The sequence below is a fragment of the Arachis ipaensis genome, chromosome B4, assembly GCF_059453495.1.
Source record: "Arachis ipaensis isolate K30076 ecotype BB chromosome B4, ASM5945349v1, whole genome shotgun sequence".
In the NCBI taxonomy this organism is placed as follows: domain Eukaryota; kingdom Viridiplantae; phylum Streptophyta; class Magnoliopsida; order Fabales; family Fabaceae; genus Arachis; species Arachis ipaensis.
In genome coordinates, this window is record NC_142439.1 from 75,050,770 (window position 1) to 75,058,685 (window position 7,916).

The window sequence follows — 7,916 nt, forward strand, 5'->3', positions numbered from 1 at the left end:
TCAAGCACCTTAAGGATTTCCAGACAGCATGTTCTACTGTTAGGCGTCATGGTGCAGATGAAACTTCTATTCTGTTAACTGCTTTCCCATTTTCTCTTGAGGAAAAGGCGAGGGAGTGGTACTACTCCCAACCTGAAGCAACTGTTACCAGCTGGGATACGCTTAGAAGAGAATTTTTGGAAAAATACTTCCCAACTGAAGTCACAGATAAACTGAGAAAAGAGATCTCCTACATTGATCAAGGCGAATCAGAGACTCTCTTTGAATATTGGGAGCGCTTCAACAATCTCCTGGACACATGTCCCCATCATATGATTGGTAAACTAGTATTGATCAGTTACTTCACCCAAGGCATGAACCTCCAGGATAAGACTACACTAGAAGGTGCCAGTAATGGTTCTCTGAAAAGGTACAAAACCGCAGATGAAGCATGGCAGCTGATCAGCAATTTAGCTGAGTCCACTAGGAATCACAGACAGAGGCGCAACCCCAAGGCTGTTGCAGAGATTTCCACTAGCAAAGAGACTACTGCTCTCACCCAGAGTATATGTGAAATGACCAACCTACTGAAGCAGATGCAGCTGAATCAACAACAAGCACAACAAGCTCAGCCTTCACCACAACAGAGCCAACAGTTAGTTCCACAAAGAGTATGCGGGATCTGTGCTGATTATAGTCATTATACTGATGAATGTCTGCAGCTCCAGGAAGACAACACTGTGGCAGCCACTCACAACTTTTATGACCGCCCGAATCAAGGATATAATCAACAAGGCGGCAACTACAACCAAGGTGGCAATAATAGCCATGGATGGCAAGACAACTCCAACCAAGGTTGGAGAGATAATTCTAACCATGGCTAGAGGGATAACTTTAACAGAGGAGGCAGAGACAATAATGGAAACCAGAGGTGGAATAGTAATAACAACATATAGCAGAATCAGAACCAACCTTACAGAGCACCTCACCTAAGACAATCACAAGGACCCCAGCAAACCCAACAATAAGTTTCTCAGACTGCTTATTCTAGTTCCTCATCAAATGATGAGATGCTCCGTTCTCTTGCACAAGGACAACAAGACATGCATGCTCAGCTTAACTCTAGTCTGAATGGCTTAACTGCCACTTTACAAGCTCTCGTCTCCCGGATGGATTCCTCACTTAATTTCACACATCAACCTTCAAGCTCTAATGGAATTTCTTCTCAACCACTGCCTAATTCCAAGGGTGGCATCAATACCATCACTCTAAGGTCTGGAACCACACTTCAGGAGAGGAACCATAAGGAGCCAAACCCACCAGAAAACATGCCAACAGAGGATGTGGTGGAAGTGGAAGAAGCTGAAGAAGAAGAGGACGTACAAGACATAGTTGAAGAAGAAGAAGCTCAACCACAAAATGAAGCACCAAGGGATGCTGAAGCTACAAATCGCGCCCCTCCTATTCTATTTCCACAACTTGCAAGGAAGCCCAGAAAACAGATGGAACTTGACCCCAAAATGGTAGAAATATTCAAAAAGGTCGAGGTAACTGTTCCCCTTTTTGATGTTATTCAACAGGTACCTAAATACGCAAAGTTTCTAAAAGATTTGTGCATACATAAAGATAAAATCAATGAATTAGAAACTATTTCTTTAGGTAGTTCTATATCTGCTTTAATGGGAAATATACCTAAAAAATGTAGTGATCCAGGTCCATGTATGGTTAACTGTACCATTGGAGGTGTGATATTTTCTGACTGTATGTGTGATTTAGGAGCATGTGTTAGCATAATGCCTTTGTCTATATATGATACTTTAAGGTTCTCTCCCTTAAAAAGGTCGGCAGCTCGTTTTGTGTTAGCAGATAAAAGCATTATTACAGTAGTTGGAATTACTGAAGATGTACTACTGAGCATTAAGGGGCTCACGTTTCCCATTGATTTCTACAACCTGGAAATGCCCCCTAATGACTCAGGAAAACCATCATCAATCCTGCTTGGAAGACCATTCCTGAAGACTTCAAAGTTCAAGCTAGATGCATTCTCAGGAACTTACTCTTTTGAGATAGATGGCAGAACAGTGAGTTTCAGTTTAAATGAAGCTATGAAGCATCCTCCGGAAGATCATTCTATCTTCCAATGCGACATTATTAATGAAACTGTAACTGAAGTTCACCAGGAAGAATTAGAAGAAAAGTACATGGAGCAAGGTCCAAGTGTGGGGACACTTTCTGAAAACCATGAGAAGACTTTACCATTATCACCAGCCCCGGATGATCCAGAGCCTAGCTGTGAGTAGAAATTAGAGTTAAAGCCCCTTCCTCCACACCTCAAGTATGCTTACCTTGAGGACAAGCAGAAGTTCCCAGTCATCATTACAAGGGAACTCACTTCTCAACAAGAAGAACAACTACTCAGTGTGCTGAGAAAACATAAGAAAGCAATTGGATGGAGCTTGGCGGATATAGTAGGCATCAGTCCTTAATTTTGCGAACACAGAATATTCTTAGAAGAGGGAGCAAAGCCTGTCCGTCAGCCTCAAAGAAGATTGAATCCCACCATCTTAGAAGTTGTCAAGAAGGAAGTGACCAGGCTACTTGAAGCAGATATTATTTACCTGATTTCAGATAGTGAATGGGTCAGCCCAGTACAAGTAGTGCCCAAGAAGTCTGGAGTCACAACAATAAAGAATGAGCATGGAGAGCTTCTGACAACTAGAGTGCATAATTCATGGAGAGTTTGCATTGACTATAGGCGTCTCAACCAAGCCACTCGTAAGGATCATTACCCCTTGCCATTCATTGATCAAATGCTTGATCGCATGTCAGGTAAATCTCATTATTGTTTCTTAGATGGTTATACAGGATACTTTCAAATTCATATAGCTCCTGAAGATCAAGAAAAGACTACTTTTACATGTCCTTTTGGGACTTATGCTTATAAGAGAATGCCCTTTGGCTTATGCAATGCACCCGCTACTTTTCAAAGATGCATGATTAGTCTTTTCTCTGATCTTATTGAGAACTGTATGGAAGTTTTTATGGATGATTTTAGCATATATGGTGATTCATTTAGCCTTTACTTAGATAGTTTATCTAGAGTGGTAGACAGATGTGTTAGTACAAACCTTGTATTAAATTTTGAAAAATGTCACTTTATGGTCAAACAAGGAATTGTACTAGGACATGTTGTGTCTAATACTGGCATTTCTATAGATCCAGCAAAGGTGGATATTATTTCTAGTTTACCTTACCCCTCCTCCATGAGGGAAGTCTGTTCGTTCCTTGGCCACGCAGGTTTTTACAGGAGATTTATTAAGGACTTCAGTAAGGTAGCATTACCTTTATCCAGATTGCTGCATAAGGAAATTGAGTTCGAATTCAGTGAAAGATGTATGCAAGCGTTTGATAAGCTGAAGATCGCCCTGACTCAAGCTCCAATTGTGAGGGGACCAGACTGGAACCAGCCATTTGAAATCATGTGTGATGCTTCCAACCATGCAGTAGGAGCAGCGCTGGCTCAGCGCGAAGGTAAGAACCCTTTTGTAATTACTTATGCATCTAAAACTTTAGATGCTACCCAGTCTAATTACACTACTACTGAAAAAGAGCTTCTTGCTATTGTTTTTGCTCTGGATAAATTCCGAGCCTACTTACTTGGTACTAAGGTAGTAGTGTACTCAAACCATGCAGCTCTGAAATATTTATTAGCTAAAAAGGAATCCAAACCAAGCCTAATACGTTGGATACTGCTGTTACAAGAATTTGATTTAGAAATTAAGGACAGGAGTGGTAACCAGAATTTAGTGGCAGACCACCTGAGTCACCTTGAGAACATTAAGGGTGACTCCACTCTTATAAATGATAATTTCCCATTTGACAGCTTACAAGCAGTATCTGAAGTAGTTCCTTGGTATGCACCTGTAGCTAATTATCTAGTTAGCCACACTTTTCCTCCATATTTTACTAAGCACTAGAGAGGCAAGCTGAAAAGTGAGTCCAAATATTATATATGGGACAATCCATATTTATGGAGGTGTGGTGCTGACCAAGTAATTAGACGGTGTGTGCCTCAATCAGAATTCCAGTCCATTTTAGAGGCCTGCCACTCATCTAAGAGTGGAGGGCATTTTGGCCCTCAAAGAACAGCTAGAAAAATTCTAGACTGTGGATTCTGGTGGCCTACTCTTTTTAAAGATGCTGCTGAATTTTGTAAATCTTGTTCCCCATGCCAAAGGTTTGGTAATATATCCAAGAGGGATGAGATGCCTCAACAGCTTATGCTTTTCTGTGAAATATTTGATGTTTGGGGCATTGACTTCATGGGTTTGTTTCCGAATTCTAATGGTTATTTTTATATATTGTTAGCCGTAGATTATTTTTCTAAATGGGTGAAAGTAATTCCTACCCGTACTGATGATGCTAACACTGTTGTTTCCTTTGTTAGAAACGATATTATCTGTCGCTTTGGATCACCACGAGCGATCGTGAGCAATCAAGGTACCCATTTTTGTAACAGAAGACTAACAGGATTACTAAAAAAGCATGGGATAATTCACAAAGTAGCAACAGCTTATCATCCCCAGACCAATGGACAAGCAGAAGTCTCTAACAGAGAGATTAAATGTATTCTGGAAAAGATAGTAAAACCTCACAGGAAGGACTGGAGTGCCAGGCTACAAGATGCACTCTGGGCATATAGAACAGCGTACAAGACACCCATTGGGATGAGCCCCTTCTGCTTGGTATACGGAAAGGCTTGCCACCTCCCCGTGGAGGTGGAACACAAGGCTTTCTGGGCTGTAAGAGAGTGCAACATGAATCTTACGAAAGCTGGTGCTGAAAGGAAGCTACAACTAGCAGAACCAGAGAACCTCCGCCTAGAAGCATATGACAACTCCAGGCGTTACAAGGAGAAAATGAAGGCTGTCCATGACAAACACATTAAAAGAAAAGAATTCAGACCAGGGGAGTTAGTCCTACTATATAACTCCAAACTGAGGCTCATGCCAGGTAAATTGAGATCAAGATGGGAAGGTCCATATAGAGTAGAAAAGGTAGAGCTATACGGAGTTTTCCACCTGCGTCATCCTATTAACTCCAAATTTCTTAAGGTTAATGGACATCGCCTAAAGCTTTACCATGGTGAGAAGATGAAGAATCAAAAGGAACTAGAGATCTTCCTCTTGGAAGATCCACCAAGAGAAGCTGAATGAGCCTAACGAGCGTCCAACTTAAGGACGTAAAAGCAAAGTGCTAGGTGGGAGACAACCCACCATGGTATGATCGTTCCGTTTCAGTCTTAGTTTTATTTTTACTTTATTTTTATGATGTTAATGACTCTTCTCATCATCCCTGCATTTAGTTGCATACAGTTTGCATGTGCATTTTGCATAATAGTTTTTCATTTAAAAAAAAAACAAAAACAAAAAGAACACGCGACGCGGCAGCGTCGCTGACGCGTCCGCGTCACCAGTGCATTATAGAGAAAAGAAAGCTGAACAGCGAGTCACGCAAAAGCATGGCTGGAGGCGTGCCTTAGGTACAAACATGCCCACACGCCCGCGTCACCCACGCGGCCGCGTCGTTTGCAAAATAGCCTCCCCACGCGTCCGCGTCACCCACGCGAACACGTGGCCCTGTAAAATTGACGTAAATAGGTGTATGGCAGCATGTTGCGATGGAGCTGGGCTGGACTGATGCTAGAAGCACCAGCTACATCATGCGACCGCGTGCCCCATGCGACCGCGTCGTTTTCAAAACATCACCATTCACGCGATCGCGTCAACCACGCGATCGCATCACCTTAAAAATTTGGCAAAAAGAGTTTGAAACAGAGAGTCGCGCGAACGCACGGCTGCTCTCGCGCCATTCGCACAATTCAAGTCACGCGACCGCGTGACCCACGCGTCTGCGTCACTTGACAAATTCACATGCCACGCGACCGCGTGACTCACGCGTCCGCGTCGCATGCAGCGCACAGAATATCCAGCTCAACCAAAATATCTTATCTTTTCTTCTCCCAAATCCTTATTTTTCTTTTCCTTTCTTATTTCTTTCTTCCCCCTTCTTCCTTCTCTATTCATCCTCACTTTTTACCTTCTCCGTCCTTATTTTTCACACCCATCATCAAGGTTCTTTTCTTTCTTTCTTTATTTTTTACTTTCCCTTATCAATTTTATTTATGTTTTAAATTTTTTCTTTTCACCTTCATTATCTATATTTTTCCTTATTTTTCTTTCTTTTTATCCCTTTTTATTGGTGTTGAAAATTTATTTCAGTCTTTATTTTCCATATTTTGCTTGTGGATTATTATGGTTTTGTTTGACAATTATATATTACTTTTCATAAAGGTTGCTTGCATGTTCAAATTTTCTACTCTCAATAACATCTTCATCATGCATGCCAAGTGTTTGTGAAAAAGCCCGTATGGCATTGCACATTATTTTAATTTATTCTATTTCACTACTTTAATGCCTGCTTTTCATAAAACCCCTTTTATATTTTATTGATTAAAATAGAATTGTCCATACAAACAGATTGTTAGTTTGAATGATGTGGTAATCTAACTTGGATATTGAATGCTTGATCTATGCTACGCATGCCTTTGCTGGCATGCCAATAAACATCTTGCATTTAATTGTCATCACATGCATTTACTATCTTACCTTTGATGACCTTTTCACATGTAGTCTAGACCATGTGTTAACGACATCCCTCTTTACCGTGCATTGATTACCACTCATAATATTCGCTCTCATGCTCGAACCCTCAAATTTACATGTACTTACCTCTTTTCTTTTTCAGGATGGCCACCAAGAAGGGCAAAGAGAAAGCTACCCCTAAACCACCAGCAAGGAGAGGAACAAAAAGAACATTAGTGGCAGAGCCATCTTCAACAGCAGTAAAGCGCTCAACAAAAAGAATCAAGAGGATCATCAAGGTCGATGAAAAAGAAAAAGCCTTTCCAGCAAAGGACACTACGCGGTTTCCTAACTGCTACTGTGAGCAGATGTTCCCCATCCTGGCAGAGAGGAATTACAACAATGAATACCTTTTCATCCTCCCAAACCGCATTACTGAATTGGTTGAGCCAAAAATTGAACAAAGACAATGGGAATTCCTACGGAGACAGCCACGGCAGGTTAATCTCTCATGGGTAGTAGAATTCTACTCCAACTTTCACATGCCAACCATGCAGTCTATCTATGTCCGTCAGAAGCAAGTCCCCATAACAGAAGAGGCCATTCAACAAGCTTTAGATCTTCCCCCCGCTCCAGCAGGATTGGACGCATTCCAAGAAGCCTCACTCAAGCGCCAGACATATCAATTTGACTGGGACGCCGTTCTCATAGTTATAGCACAACCTGGCAGCAGATGGATCTACGGATACCATCGATCCCAACCAAAAGGGATATCGGCTTTAGCACTTACCTTGGAGGCTAAAGTATGGGTACAGATCATGTCCCATTATGTCTTTTCGAGCACTCACGAGTCCTCCTTCACTGCAGACATGGCTGTTTTACTCTGGTGTATCCTTACTGACCAGCACCTAAACTTACCAAGACACATCCGGAATGTAATGGGACACGTACAGATAGCGGGCAACTTACCTTTTTCTGCCTTGGTTTCAGATCTCGTCTCGACAGCCGGAGTCTCCTACAAAGCCGGGGACACCAAAGCCATACTCCCCTGGGATGATCAGTCCGTCCCTAACAGGAAATATATCAGACCACCAGCAGCCACTATAAGCCAACCTACAGAATCGGCTGAAGACATTCCTCCTTCAACACCACAAGCACCTACAACAAACTAACTGCTCCATCAAATACTTGAAAGGTTGGATCGGCAGGAACACAAAGCAAAGCTAAGAGAGCGCCGTAACAAGCGCCAATTCACATACCTCAAGGAGCTACTTTTGGGAAACTACAAAGACC

General features: G+C 42.0%; 1 non-coding gene across 1 annotated transcript; it reads right to left on the reverse strand.

Moving 5' to 3' along the window:
• Positions 1–209: 209 nt before the first annotated feature.
• Positions 210–317, reverse strand: LOC148567960 (small nucleolar RNA R71). Its single transcript, XR_015882172.1, has one exon. It is a non-coding gene; the product is annotated as a small nucleolar RNA R71 (small nucleolar RNA).
• Between the last annotated feature and the right edge of the window lie 7,599 nt (positions 318–7,916).